Genomic DNA, 15,898 nt, shown 5'->3' on the forward strand with positions numbered 1-15,898 from the left:
TGTAGTACATACTCACACAAGAAGTTCCATTGATATAAATGGGTCTGCTCACATGAGTAATATTATTCAATGTAAATAAGGGGTTACAGAACTGGGCCCAAGAAAGAGCACATGCCAGATGTCCAACCCCAGTGATTCTAACAGCCACAATTGGAGGTAAAGCATGAGTGAAGGTAGGGTGACCAGACAGCAAGTGTGAAAAATTGGGACAGGGGGTGGGAGGTAATAGGCGCCTATGGAAGGAAAAGCCCCAAATATTGGGACTGTCCCCGTAAAATAGGGACATCTGGTCACCCTGAGTGAAGGGGAGAAAGAATGTATGATTGGCTACATAATGCAAACATGCTGCTATTCCCAAGCCAAAGAGGGGGAATGACAACTCTAGAACTTCCATCCAACCAGCACATGCTAAAATGGGTGAGTGGATTGGCAGAGAAAAGACCAACAGGGAAAGCATCTAAAAAAGTCATTGGTCTAATATTATTGTTGCAGGAACTTTTTAAAGATCAAGAAGCATGTAAACCACAGTGGCATGCTGCTATGCTATTATCCAACATGTATATGTTGAAAGGAAATGCTACTGCAAAAAGATTACATTCAACTGTAAGGTGTAATCAGGAAGTTGTCAATTACTGTTCTTTTTTAAGCCTTTTCAACAATGGTCTGTTAGAGTCTATATGAGGCCGCAAAGGTAACTCCTTATTGCATTTAAAAGTTCTACTGGTGAATAAAAGATATGGGGGAAATTTTCAAAGGCACAAAGTAGCAGATAGGGGCCTAACTCCCCACAGAAATCAAGGGACATTTTAGGCACCTAACTGCTATTTGTGCCTTTTGAAAATCTCCCACACAGTATATACTTCAAAAACAATGAGTGCAATGTGTAGACATCACAAGCTTTTAGACATGCATATACAATGCAGAATAGTCACCACATTCTGTATTAGAATGGATACAGTTGCCATAAGAAGGGGAGGGGGAATAAATTCTCACACACACTGGGGCAAAGTCAGAGGCAACACATAAAAGTACACCACTACCTCGCTATAACGCCACCCGATATAACACGAATTTGGATATAATGCAGTAAAGCAGTGCTCCGAAGGGGGGGCGCACTCTGGTGGATCAAAGCATGTTCAATATAACACGGTTTCACCTATAACACAGTAAGATTTTTTGGCTCCCAAGGACACCGTTATATCGAGGCAGAGGTGCACCATAAATTGGGATGCCCTTACGTTCACTTAGGCCCCAGTCCTGCCACATTTATACCTGTGCTTAGCTCGATGCACCTCATATATGTCATGAGCATAAAGCTAAGCATTAAGGGTTGGCTGGGTGGGATTTAAGACTCCCTGAGGCCTATGGAAACCCACTTACCAGTATGTAATGGAGTCTCAGTTGTGATAGCTTAAACAGGGAAGAGCAGAAGATGTCAAATAAAGTAGAGATGGCCTACTTTAGCTTATTCAACATACTCTTTTTGCTGTAGTCCATTTTTTAGCATGCCAGCTACACCAAAATAGAACTCCCTTCAGCTCCCTCGCACTCATTCTAAGTAGACCAATTCAGAGGCAATGTGCACGAGTAAGGGATTTGGGTTGGGGGAGTGTGCCAAAAAGAGAAAAAAATGTAAATTACACAGTAGTAAATGCAGCATTTCCAACTCTCAGGCTTTTATGGTGAGTCTTGTGATATCTGGCGGGTTTTTTCTAAAGCCCTAGCTCCTGGAGTCATGTAATTATGAGAGAATCTCACTTCCATTAAAAAGGAGGGAGGGGTAAATGTCTAGCACTCACAGCATCAGAGAAAAGCTTGAAAGCTGTGAGCACTACAGGCTCCAAAACCGAAGTAGATCTTTTAAAATTAATGATTTTTGCAAAATCTCATGATTTTTATGCAAAATGGCATAAATTTGTGGGCCTTATTCACAACGTCAGAACATAAGCAGGGATGGTGTCCCTAGCCTCTGTTTGGCAGAAGCTGGGAATGGGTGACAGGGGATGGATCACTTGATGATTACCTGTTCTCTTTTATTCTCTCTGAAGCACCTAGTATTGGGCACTGTTGGAAGACAGGATACTGGGCTAGATGGACTTTTGGTCTGACCCAGTATGGCCGTTCTTAATAGTAGCTGTCAGAGAACGAGACCATTTTTGCCCATTTCAGATCACATTTCCAAGAAAAGAGAAATAGTTTTCCCACTAAACCAAGACTTCAATCTGCAGGTTTTATTATACCCTTTAAAAGCATCTTTTTACTCTGCTCCTTCCTCTACTAAGACTTTCCTGTTTGATACTCACAGGATCAAATGACTGACTCCAGCAATAAGATAGCTCCAGTATCAAGATAGCAGCAGCTCCGGCAGCCATCTTGGAGAAACAGTTGCCAATGTGTCTCAGCTTTTAATTGCTTTCCTTCCTCACTTTAAAGTTTTCATTTTTACTCAAAACATTGTCACTTCCTTGTGCCCCCCAACCCCCAAATGCTGCTAAGGTAGCAACTGGATTCACATGAAAGAACCTCCATGCCTGCACAAAACCCCCCATCTGTTGAAATCAGTGGAGTTCTAGGCAGGGGGTCATCTGAACAGACCCTGCTGAGGGATCAAGACCCAAGTGTGGAATAAGTTTGAATAGGTCTTGAACTTTAAAGCTCTTTTTGATCTATTTTTGCTGCAGCATTAGATAACTTGTTCTGGAGCTTCTCCACCTGGGGATGCAGGGCACAGAATGGGTAAAGGGAGAGAAGAATCCTGGCAACAGGGAGATGCAGGAGCCAGCGAGGATGCAGTCTGTGGGTACGTCTACACTGGAGCTGGAGGAGTAATTTCCAGCTTGAGGAGACATACCCACACTAGCTCTGATCTAAGTAGTGCACTAAATGTAGCAGCTTAGCAACCACAGTATGAGCTGCAGGAGGGGCTAGCCACTGAGTACCTACCTAATGTGTCAGATAGAATCATACCTGGGAGGGTTAGCCACTCCCACCACCAGGGCTCCACTTCTATTTTTAGTACATTAGCACCATCAGAACTAGCACAGGTACATCTACTTGAGCTGGAAATCACACCTTCTGGCTCCATTGTGGACATGTCCAGAGAGTCCTAACTAATCTTGCCTCCCAGCAAATAGAAGTCATCCCTCCTCCTGGTGCAGTAGCCCTTAGGAATGGGATCCATGAAGGCACTTAGGCCCCAAGACTTAGGTACTTAGTGTCAGTTTTGGCTCCACTGCAATCCACAAAACTCCCACCAAACCCTGCAGGTGCCTACACTCAGCACCTAAGTATTCAGAATAAAAGGTCAAAAGGCCCTTTATTTCTGCCTCTGGGCATGCAAGACACTGCCTCTCTCCAGGCAAACCGCATGCCTATCTCCCACTTATGCCCCAGAGTAAATCACATATCAGGAAAGACAAACGTTCAGCCACCTAAGTCACATGCAGGACCCAATGTCGTAGACATGCTTAGAAGCTTCCTACCAGATTGTTTCTAGTCAGAATCCAAGAGGAGGACATGGTGGTGGTCATAGTGTTGCTGCCCATCTTATAACTTTTAGCCCAGAGGTTAGAGCACTCACCTGGAATGTGGGAGACACAGATTCAACCTCCCTCCCCATTTAACCAAGGTCTCCTACATCCCCGGTGAGTTCTCTAACCTCTGGGATAAAACATTATAAAGGCATGCACCACTACCTGCTCCTCCTGATGTCCTGTGTGGAGCTAGACAGGTACTTAACTCGCTCCTTAGGTGCATAAGCCACCTAACTCCAGGCTGTGGGCTCCCATTCATGGATTGCTAGCAGAAATAGGCACCTTCCAGGAGCCCAGACTTAGGGCTTGGCTACACTTGCAGGTGTGCAGTGCTGGGAGGTACAGCTGTCTTTGTACAGCTGTGTAGGGAAAGTGCTGCAGTGTGGCCACACTGACAGCTACCAGCGCTGCGGTGTGGTCACATTTGCAGCATTTGAAGCGCTGTTGGGAGCGGTGCATTGTGGGCAGCTATCCCACAGAGCACCTCGTCCCATTTTGGCGCCGTGGGTTGTGGGAAGGGGACAGAAGGGTGCGGGTCATTCCGCTTCCTGTCCCAACGCCCTGTGGTGCATCACTTCACATCCCAGCAGTCACTGTTTTTCCGTCCACGTTTGGCACCATTGTGAGTCTCCCAATGGTTTCTTGGCAGCGCAATTTCTGTGGGAAATGGAGCCCGAGCTGCTGAGGACTTGGCTGATGAGTGTCGCCAGCACATCACATTTGGCAGTTGAGCTATTCCTTCAGCTCCAAAGTGACAGTGAGGAGTCCGACAATGATATCGAGTCAACTGACGCGTATGACACTAAATTGCTTGTGGCATTAACGGAAATGCTCAGCAGCGTGGAATGCTGCTTTTGGGCTCGGGAAACAAGCACTGAGTGGTGGGATCAATCGTCATGGAAGTCTGGATGAGAGCAATGGGCTTGCAGAACTTTCGGATGAGAAAAGCCACTTTCTTGGAACTGTGTGTGAAACTCGCCCCACCCTGCGGCGCAAGGACACAAGATTGAGGCTGCCCTGCCAGTGGAGAATGCGGGTGACTATTGCAGTCTGGAAGCTGGCAACTCCAGACAGCTACCGATTCGTCGGCGAACTACAGTTTGGAGTGGACAGTCCCAACTGTTGGAATCGTGTTTGATGCAAGTTTGCAGGGCCATTAATCGCATCCTGCTAAGAGAAACGTGATTCTGGGGGGAACGTGGCAGGATAGTGTGGCCATGGCTTTGGCACAAGTGGGTTTCCCTAACCGCTGGAAAGGACGATAGATGGGGTGGTGCCAGCATATTCTTATTCTGGCACCACCCCACCTAGCATCGAGTACAATTAATCGGAAGGGGTATTTCTCTATGGTTTTCCAGGTACTTGTGGATCACCGTGGGCATTTCATTGACATTAACACAGGCTGGCCTGGAAAGGTGCATGATGCAACGCATCTTTTGGAACAGTGGCCTGTTCAGGAAGCTGCAGGCGGGACTTTTTTCCCAGACCGGAAGATCACAGTAGGGGACGTGTGAAAATGCCCATTGTGATCCTTGGAGACCCCGCTTACCCGTTAATGCCTTGGCTTCATGAAAAGCTGTATACAGGGAAGCTTGACAGGAGCAAGGACCGTCAACTACAGGCTGAGCCAGTGCCGAAATGACTGCGAGTGTGCTTTTGGCCATTTAAAAGGACCGCTGAGACCCTCTTTATGGGAAAGCTAGAACTTGGGGGAGAAGCAGCATCCCTGCAGTTATATCAACGTGCTGTACCCCTCCATAATCATTTGTTGAGGGAAGGGTGAAACATTCAGTCAGGAATGCGACCTCGAGGTTCAACGCGGAGGCTGAATTTGCACAGCCAGAGAGCAGGGCCTACTAGAGAGGCCCAGCACAGGGCTACAAAGGATTTTAGGGATGCCTTCTGAGGGAGAATTTGAGGCTGAAAGCCAACAGTAATGTTTTGGTGCCTTGCACAAGAGTGAAGTACAGTGGTTACAATATTTGCCAGTGCCTGTTTTTTTTCCCTGGGCTAACAGTATCTTTGCACTTTTCTGCATATAAAAGAAAACTGTCTTAAAAGCCCAAGAATTCATATTATTGAAAACAGAAATAAATTAAAAGGGCAAGGGGGGTGGCGTATGTGAACTGAACAGTCAGAGGTTCTGAATATGTCCTGTCTGGAGTGCTGTGCATATGACTGCTGCACTTCAAGGATGAAAAATGAATGCAATGGAGATGGGGGTTGAGTGACAGAGGCGTAAGGGTCCCGTAAGTTCTCAGGCGCTGGTAGGGTGAACGTACAGGGTTGGGGGCAGCTGGTGGTGGTAAGAGCCAGGAGCTGCGGAGAAGGGGTTTTGAGCTGATATTGGGGCACAAGGGAAAAGAGCTTTGGGACTGAGGGGGGGGGCCGCACGGTAGTGGCTCTCGCTTGCATGGCTACGACGTGACCTGGATACAGTCCATTTGGCGCGCACAGGATCTATTATGTGCCTTAATCAGCTGCTTCCGTGCCTTTTCTTCTTAGCCACTGCCCCCATTTCTCCTGCTTCTCTTTCCCTCCAGTGCCTGCATTTTTTCCCTCCAGTCTGCTAGTTTTTTTACCTCTCTGCCAGGACTGATTCAATACCTGCGTTCACCATATATCTTCTTTTGCTTTTTCTTGGCTTACTTCCTCAGTTTGTAGCCTGCTCAGCAGTCTCTGATATGGCAGTCGAGTATTCAATGGACACTATTATTAGAAAGACAAAAATTGAAACATTTAAACATGCGAGGGCAGGCATTGTGTATAAGCACAGTGAAAAGGAGATTTACACTCTCACTTTAGCATACTTTCACATACCAAACAGAGCAACACAAATCCACAGCAGCGAAGAAAGGTGAGTAAGGGGAATGAGTGCAGGAGTTAATTAAATCTGGAAGATATTCTCGCTGCGCGCGGTTCACCTGGTAAGGGACTGATGTGGTCAAGGGCTTATTGTACTGGAGGTTTCCTGTCGTGGGGAAAGCAAACAGCTGGCAGGGACCATATACTGAATACTGATCCCAACATTTTTTCACAGGGAGTTATCCTTGGAAGATATCTTCGCTGCTGCAGGTCACCTGAGGAAGCAAGGGAGGTCTTTTACAGCAATGCGGATTCCGCGCCTGGCCCGATGCCAGCTTTCTGTGGCAGCATGGTGCCCCCCCCTCGTGGGCAACAGCAGCAACGGGACGCGTTTTAGCCTGACTGGGGCAAGACCACAGTAGCTCTCCCTTATAAACTTGCGCAAGCGCACTGCCCATGCTCTGCAGAAACTTGAGGATTACCGAGGGCGATTACCGTCGATTGATAGACACATCAATGGGCTATTCCACATCTAGGCATTGCATGCATGGCATGCAGCCCAACCCCCCCCTCCTCTTCCTGAACATTTCCAACCTGAAAATAAAAGCTGCTTACCGGGAACTGCTCCTCGCCTTTCTTCTTCACCAAACAGTTCCAGCTGCTGCTGCCTGGTTATCTTCCTCCTGGCTTGAGAGAGTCCTGGCCTGCATGCCTCCTGGATCGGGGTCTCCCCCACCCCAGTACCCTCACTCTCGGTTTCCTCCCCACCTCCACTCCCCGCTCTGAACTGTCATATGTCGTCGGATTGGCAGTGGGTCACCCCAAGTTCGCGTCCAGCTCCTTGTAAAAATTGCAGTCGTGAGGGCACACCTGAGCGCGGTTTCCCTCGCAGCTTTGCAATAGGCACTCTGCAGCCGCCTTTACTTTACCCTGCACTGACCGCGTTCCGGTCAGGCCCCTTCCAGCGATGGCCCTTGAGATTGTCCGTAGGTATCGTAATTCTACGGACTGGAGTACAGCTATGACTGCACAGCTTTCCTCATCCCAAACTCTGATGAGGATCGCAGCAACTCGCCAGTGCTCATGCTGGGGTTCGTTTGCGCGTGGAGCATGGTCACCTAGGAAAAAGAAATACAGAGCATAAAGAAAAGAAAAATAAAGCATTACAACACTAGAGAAAGGAAGAAAGAAAAAAAAGAGAACAGAGAATAAGAAAAGAGAGATATTTTAAATTCCCGGGCATTTAAAGGGCGAGTCACCTGAGGCCCAGGGCAGTTATGAGGTGATGCAGAGTGGCGAACAGGCATTCTGTGGTACCTTCTATCTGATTTCATTACAGCCTACAGATCTGCGCGAGAGCGCGCTCTACAGCTGTGCACTCGCTAGTCGCGAGGCAGAGCAGGAGTACAGCCAGCACTGCAGCCAGGGAGATGCAGCACTGTATGTGCCTTGCAAGTGTGGACGGTGAGTAAGTTGCAGCGCTGGTGGTGGGTTTACAGCGCTGCAACTCTCCAGTGTAGCCAAGCCCTTAGGCACCAGACAAAGGGGAAGGGTTTTGAGCACACCCCTCTGGTCAGCATCTCCCATTGGCTAGCTGAGACAGTGAGCCACTTACCATGCTGGCTTTTGTGGATCACATTTGTAGACTGCTATCTCTTCCCATTCATTGTACAGTGAGCCGAAGTGTTTCACTCAGCTTTTTGGAAAGCAGCCTTACTCCTGTGATTTTCTAGGTGCCTGAAAGTTAGGCACCGTGATGCTCAGCATTGCAACACCTAAATCCTTTGGTAGACCCCACCCTACCAGCTTCCCTAGTTGCTTAGAAGAGTACTGTTTATTGGTGGTGACTCTTCGCACAGATTTCACTATTGAGAACCCTGCTGGCGACTCTCTTCTGGCCAGCCCGAGTCAGGGATTTAACTATGTTCTTTTATTTTCTTTACTTTGATTATATTCATATGTAAAGTGGAAAAGAAACATTAGTGGCAAAGGAGCTCCCAGCTGTAATAGGAGTGGAACCAGAGAAAGACAGGTTTCAGAAGGGGCATATATTAGTGAGAGACCTGAGGCTCAGGAATGTAACCAGAGGGGTTGCATCCACATAGAGACAGAAAGAGCAGAACTAGAGAATGGAACACCAGTCTCGTGGTATGTTTAATAAAGCCTGTCTCTTTCTGCTCTGCCTCATCAATTATTGCTAACAAAACACTAGGCACTTCTGCCCCAGTTAAGATTTAGCTGAATTAATGGTGAGTAGTTCTTGGGAGTGGCAATGTCTCTAATGGCTACAGCAAACGACTGCAAGCGTAGTTTGCACTGAACTCTATTCCTAACTGCCATCACTTTCCTGGTCGATCCAAGGCTAATTATTTAATATCTCTGGCCCAGATTTTTAAAGATATTTTGTCACCTAATTTGTGCCTTAGCTTGGTCATCTGTAAAATGGGGGGAAATACCACCACCCACCTTTGTAATCCTCTTTGAGATCTCTGACAGAGGAGCATCATTTCAAGTGTAAAATACTATTGTCCTCTTAATATGTAAAACTCTAGTTAATTTTCCTGGAGCATGTGTGTACACTGAGATTACTCCCCTTCATATGCAGTTACAGCTGTTTTCTAAATGCAACATTGTATGTTCTCTGTCATGGTACAAGATTAATGAACTCTTTGTTTTAAAGACAGTTATACATCTCCAAAAACATGGGTTTATAATGGAAATACTGAGACAGTTAACTATAGCAGCACAAGCAGAAAGGGAAAAGAACTATGAATTCAGCTTGTTTTCCAGTATATACATTGACAAGGTATGAATAATACATCTCTCTACACTTCCAACATACAGATGTATACATTACTCCTTCCTGGGAGGGTTACACTGAGCAAAGTCTCTAAATGGACCATCAAAAGAAGGGAAGGAAAGGGTTCAGAGAGAAACATCTCTTACATTACATTACAATTAGGACACAAACGGTGGTTGAAATTTACTAGTGTATGCATTTGTGCTTAATTTTAAACACATGCTTTTTTGTGGGGAGGGTTGAGGAAGAGGGCTTGTATTTCCATGATCAATAGAAGGCAAGAAGCTATCCTTTATCCTCTTCTTTTATAATAAGAATTAGCTATCTGGATATAGTTCAAGCTTAAAAAATTCAAGTTGCATTAAAAAATTAAATTTAAGCAGATACACACAATGAAATCAACTCACCAGCCACAGCAAACATATTGATCCTCTTGCATATCAGGCCTGGTCTCTAGCTACTAACCACCCCCACCCAGGCTTCTGAACACAGCTTAGTCAACCAATTACTGTAGTTGCTAAAGCATGTTAATGACAAGCAGGCTCCAATCCATTTGGCAAATGAAAGACAAGCAAGCTAATATATTATCAATTGAACTGTGACAGTGGAACATTTCTCTAGGTAGCAAGAGCAACCCAACATGGGGGTAACAGAAAACCTGTGTCATTTCAAAAGTTCAGGATTTGCTTAATAATGAGGTGGTGGGGAAGATGACCTAGAGAAGACTGGGTTGCTGCTAATTTTAAGCCTTCTCTGCTTCAGTAGGAGACCTAGCCATTGTAGATAACAGGAGTCAACCACAGGTACAGCTGAACGTGGTTTGTCCTGATCTACACACCCAATTAAGCCATGTTTTGCTCCAGTTCAGCAACAGATGATTTTTTTTTTTAAGTGTAGACAAAGCTTAAGAGTTAGAGCCTGCTCTCCTTACTCAAGTAAGGATCTCACTGGTTTCAGTTTTACCTGAGTGAGAACCATAGGATCAGGCTCCACGTATGTCTGAAGGGCATGTAGTGAAATGTAATACTCCCAGGTGAAAACTTGTTCACATCCAAGCTATCTGTTTTCTCCAGGAAAGAGCTAGTTTTAAATCACTGTGAAACACACAAAAGCCTTACAAGTGTGAATAGCTTTTTCCTGGCACCTTAAAAAGGTACAGTAATGAGGGTAAAGGGACTCAGCAAAGTAAGCATCAAACTGATGCTCTGGCTGCCTCACTATCTTATTTTGGTGTGTAGCCTACTGAGCATAGCAGAGCTTCAGGAATTTAAAGGCTTTAGCCTTAAAACTGCCTTTGATTGGGTAGATTGAATTGGCATACAGGGTGTCTGACAATGCACAAGCACTGAAACATCCAAAACACTGTGACTTTGTAGACAAACATTACCCACATATTTTATTATTAGTGTTGCTTACCTTGGCAATTTTTCTTAAATGTATATAAGGTACTTAAGACTCAATCGTACCTACTTCCCACGCCAACCTTATGCTACTATGCTGTTTAATACAGAAAATAATTTAAGACACCAGAAATGTCAAGTCTCTGATGTGTATAAAGGACTCTGAACATGAGAAGTACCTCACAAATTCTAAGCATTGGCTTGGCTTCTTTTCAGGTCATGGATTACTTTACACACAGGGAATTAATTTAATCTCACATCATTTTCTATTGACACCTCTGCCATTTGTCCCTCATTTTAGGTCTGTCAGAGTTTTGCTGGGGCAGAGGCTGGTGTTGGTTCTTTTATTCATGTTGCATTAATTCAAAGTTCATGAGTGGTGACAGTCCTGAAGCTCTGTGCCTTCTGCTTTCTTACAAGTCATCTTTGGTAACTGTGTCAAGTATACAAGGCCCACCCACATGTGCCTCAGTGATCTAGAGGCACCAATTCTTGGAGCAGGAAAGTAATTCATTGTCAAGGCCCCTCCAGTATTTGGCACATCTCTGGAGATTAAGCCTGAAGCTGCTTTATCACAGAATTTTAAAGGTGGATATTTTGATCTTGGTAAAACTAAGGACTATCTGTGTATTCTTTACTAATAATCAGGGCCTGTGTTCTCTGCAGCAACATTAATGATTTCATACTATTTTTTCACAGGAGTAGAGATTTGACTCAGTAGCCCTAGCCAAATTTTCCCTTTTAACCCCACTGTTCTGCATAGTTCTGTGTGCTCACTGATTGTTGTCTTTCTACAGTGGCTGCACTACAGTGGTGCTGCACATATGCCTTGTGTAAAGCAATTTGTGATCCTTCAGCGTGAATTGATAAATGTGATCAAAACATGAAAAACATCCTAGACACCAACTAATCAGAGGACTAAGGCCAACACTTTCAGGAACATTAGTTAACTGTTCATGCCTCAGTCACTGAGGCCACGTCTACACTACGGGATAATATCGAATTAGCTAAAATTGGTTTTATAAAACTGATATTATAAATTCGATTTCATGCGGCCACACTAGGCACAGTAATTCAGCGTTGTACGTCCATGGTCCGAGGCTAACGTCGATTTCTGAAGGCGTTGCTTGTGGGTAGCTTTCCGTAGCTATCCTATAGTTTCTTCCAGTCTCCCCACCCCTTGGATTCTGGGTTGAATCATTATTGCGCGGGTGGTTCTGGGTTAAATGTCGTCCAGTCATACCTTCTCTACCGGAAAATACCAGCCTGCAATCCTTTCGCGCCCGTTTTTCGCCTGGGATTGCCATGGCAGACGCCATAACACGGCAACCTATGCGACCGTTCAGCGTTTTTTTTTTTTGCCAGACCTATGTGTACTGGCATGCCACAGACAGAGAGGCAATACTCCAGCGCTACACAGCAGCATTCACTTGCCCTTTGCAATGATTGCAGAGATGGTTACTGGTCGTTCTGTACCGTCTACTGCCGGAGAAAACTGGCAATAGATAACGGTCATCTCTTCCCCTCTGTACTGTCCGTGCTATCATGATGAGTGCCCCCGCTGAAATCGGCGGGGGCGCAATGCAAAGCAAAATTGGGATTCGACTCACTTCGGGACTTGATCAATTCCCCTTAGGTTTCTAAAATAGAGTCAGTCTGCAGAATAAGGGGCAAGTGTATTAGAGGACCAGTGTATCAGAGCACAGCTGCTCCGTGTCAGTATTCACAGGGTGCCCCTGCAACAACACCACCCGTTGCTTCCCTTCTCCCGCAACCCTTCCTGGGATACCGTGGCAGTGTCCTGCCCATTTGTGTCAATGAAGTAATAAGAATGCCAGGAATAAGAAACACTGAGTGTTTAGTGACAAAAATGAGGGGAGGCAGCCTCCCGGCGCGATGATAGTCCAGGCAGGAATTAAGCGGTGTGGGGGAGAGGAGCCCAGCATGCTGCTGCTATGACAGTCCAGGCAGTAAGAATCTTTTCTTTACACAGAAAGGGAGGGGGCTGAAGCCCCCAGTGCTATGATGAGCTGGTTATTAGCCGTTTCTGTCTTATCTACTGGAGTAACCAGCAATGTTGGCCTCAATGTCAACATGTTAGATATTATGAGGACGGTTACTAATCTATGCATGCGTCTACCACACGGGGAGGGAGAGGGAAAGGAGCGGATACTGCTCTTCACTGCTGCAGCTTCGCGTCTACCAGCAGCATTCAGTACACATAGGGTGACATTGAAAGTAGTCAAGAAATGATTTCTTTCCCTTTTCTCTTTCACGTGGTGGGGGGGGGGGAAAGAAACTGAGGAGCTATTCCCTGAACCACGCCAGACACTGTTTGAACCTACAGACATTGGAGCTCAGCCAAGAATGCAAATACTTTTCAGAGACTGCTGTGGACTGTGGGATAGCTGGAGTTCTCAGTACCCCCTCCATCCATGAGCATCATTGAGTCTCTGTTTCCCCGTTACGCTTGTCACGCAGCGCTGTGTATCGCTGGAGATTTTTTTCAATGCTTGGCATTTTCGTGTTCTGTAACGGAGCTCTGATACAACAGATTTTGTCTCCCCATACAGCGATCAGATCTAGTATCTCCCGTACGGTCCATGCTGGAGCTCTTTTTGGATTTGAGACTGCTCGCCACCCGTGCTGATCAGATCTCCACGCTGGCAAACAGGAAAATGTAATTCAAAAGTTCGCGGGGCTTTCCTGTTTACCTGCCCGCTGCATCCGAGTTCAGATTGCTGTCCAGAGCGGTCAGTGGTGCACTGTGGGATACCGCCCGGAGGCCAATAACGTCGATTTCTGTCCACACTAACCGTAATCCGAATATGTTAATATCGAATTTAGCGCTACTCCTCTCGTCGGGGTGGACTACAGAAATCGATTTAAAGAGCCCTTTATATCGATATAAAGAGCGTTGTAGCGTGGACGGGTACAGCGTTAAATCGATTTAACGCTCTTTAAATTGATTTAAACACGCAGTGTAGACCAGGCCTGAGCACCCAACACCATCCCTTGTCTTCTCTCCATTGACTACCTCTGCTGCTACTGCTTGGCCTTCCCAAGCAGCATCAGCACAGGGCTGCCCAGAGGACTCAGGGGGCCCCAGGCAAAGCAATTTCAGGGGCCCCTTCCATTAAAAAAAAGTTCCAATACTATAGAATACTATATTCTCATGGGGGCCCCTGCACAGCTTGGGGCAAATGCCCCACTTGCCCCCCCCACTCTGGGTGGCCCTGCATCAGCATAAAACTGACACATTTCTGGGGAGTTTCGCTGCTGCCCACAGGATTCTGAACTGCAGTAGCATTGAACAGTCCCGACAATTTATCTTGGCTACTGCTCAAACTTATCAGAGACCACGACAGCACTGGAACCATCAATAGACACAGGCAGATGCTACTGCATCACCTTACTCCAAGTTCACATCTGGATGTTTCTAGTTCTTATGGTTGTGGAAATAAAGGATTAAAAAAATTCCACAAAAGCTTAAATTCAGCAAGAGTTCATGGAATTTATCCCTGACACACCACAGCAAGCTTTGCCATCACAACAGGGAGTGGACTTTTCCCCTCAGACTCTTATTTTATTACTGTTAACCACCACAACCACAAGGCAGAGGACACCCAGTCCACAGGTGTCCTACCTGCTACATTTGCAAGCATTTTCCCAGCCCAACAAAATAAGATGATTGCCCAAACTGAATGAAATGCCACAGACTCTTGGCCAGAAAACACAATACAAAATCCACCACAGTGAGCTCCAACCGCAGCAAAGCCCAGCACATCCTTACCTTTAAATCTCTCCCATGTGGCTCTCATCACTTCCTGTTTGGCTTGTTATTAAGCAACTGCATCGTGACATTCTCGAAGGGAGCAGTGGAGAATGTAGTTCGGTCTCCGTGCAAAGGGACAGGTGCTTGGAAATCTGCCCTCAGCTGAGGCAAAGGGGAAGCAGCAATAGAACTACCATTCCCAGAACCCATGCGGCAGACCACGTTCCTCCCCTTTTCTCTGTCCCTGCACAATGGATTGTGGGGATTGTAGTTTCCGCTCTACAGGCAGTGCTCGTTCCCGACAGGAGAAGGGACGGGGCCGTGACATCCCAGGATTGATTCCAATGCACGTGCTGGAGAGCGGGGTTTCATGTTTTGCTTTGTGGAAGAAATCAAAACACGTTACAACGTGTTGAATTGGAATTGAACCCAAGACAAGACTGCAAAATAACGTCATCCTTAAATTCATTGCAGGAAAATGTTAATATCTTTGCGTTTTAAAAAAAACAAACCACAAACAGGTATTGCAAAAAAATTTTAAAAGAGGACTGGATTTTAATGTTCTCATAGCGTTAATGTGTTGAAGAGCGTCTTCTTAATTATGCTATCAGGTCCTAGTCCTGGAAATCCACACGGGTCTAATTTTATCCCTCCTAAAAATCAGTGGGTCTACTGCTTCGCTGTTTAAAATTAGCATGTGCAATAGCACCAGCCCCCTGCACACAAAAATCATGAGTGAGGACCCCAAAAATCACAAGATTAGCTTTAAAATTGTGATAAAAATGCTGGATTGTTATTATTTGCCTTCTAGCTTTTGGGCCTTTAAGGATCACATGTTGAAGCTACTTGAAAAATAAAAGCTGAAAGTCTTATGTGATCACATGACTCAGAAGCTCAGATATCAACAAAAATACCAAATATCATGAGACTCATGATAAAATTGCAAGAGCTAGTAATGCTTCATGGAAGAGGCTGCACTGTTGGGGACTAAATTCTTGCTTTTTTAAACACACATGGATAGATTATGCAAAGCAGATCATTCTGTTCTCTTCAGACTTCAAGCGTTGCTTTCTAGCATTATGCACAACTTAGGGCTAAACTCTTCACACAATAATTAGTATTTACAGGCAGGTAATTTTAATGATACAACTTGGTGATTAATCTAAAATTTACCTTCTGTTCACAGTAAACTGAGAGCTCTAAAGTTTTGCCCAGGTTTGGCTGCTTGCGTACCCACCAAAAATGTGAACAATGAAATGAATGTATAACCCAGGGATAGGCAACCTATGGCACATGTGCCAAAGGTGGCACATGAGATGATTTTCAGTGACACTCACACTGCCTGGGTCCTGGCCATCAGTCCGAGAGGAATCTGAATTTTAATTTAATTTTAAATGAAGCTTCTTAAACATTTTAAAAACCTTATTTACTTTACATACAACAATAGTTTAGTTGTATATTATAGACTTATAGAAAGAGACCTTCTAAAAACGTTAAAATGTATTACTGGCATGTGAAACCATAAATTAGAGTGAATAAATGAAGACTCGGCACACCACTTCTGAAAGGTTGCCGACCCCTGGTA

General features: G+C 45.5%; 1 protein-coding gene across 2 annotated transcripts in view; it reads right to left on the minus strand.

Annotated features, from left to right (window-relative positions):
* TBXAS1 (thromboxane A synthase 1) overlaps positions 1 to 14,498 on the minus strand; it is a 357,796-nt gene extending 343,298 nt beyond the window's left edge. For both annotated transcript variants that reach the window (XM_075068946.1, XM_032781962.2), the window contains exon 1: positions 14,332 to 14,498. The gene's annotated coding sequence lies outside the window, so the exon portion shown is untranslated. The remainder of the gene's footprint in view (positions 1 to 14,331) is intronic.
* Between the last annotated feature and the right edge of the window lie 1,400 nt (positions 14,499 to 15,898).

The sequence above is a fragment of the Chelonoidis abingdonii genome, chromosome 1 (genome assembly GCF_003597395.2).
Source record: "Chelonoidis abingdonii isolate Lonesome George chromosome 1, CheloAbing_2.0, whole genome shotgun sequence".
Classification (NCBI taxonomy): Eukaryota; Metazoa; Chordata; order Testudines; family Testudinidae; genus Chelonoidis; species Chelonoidis abingdonii.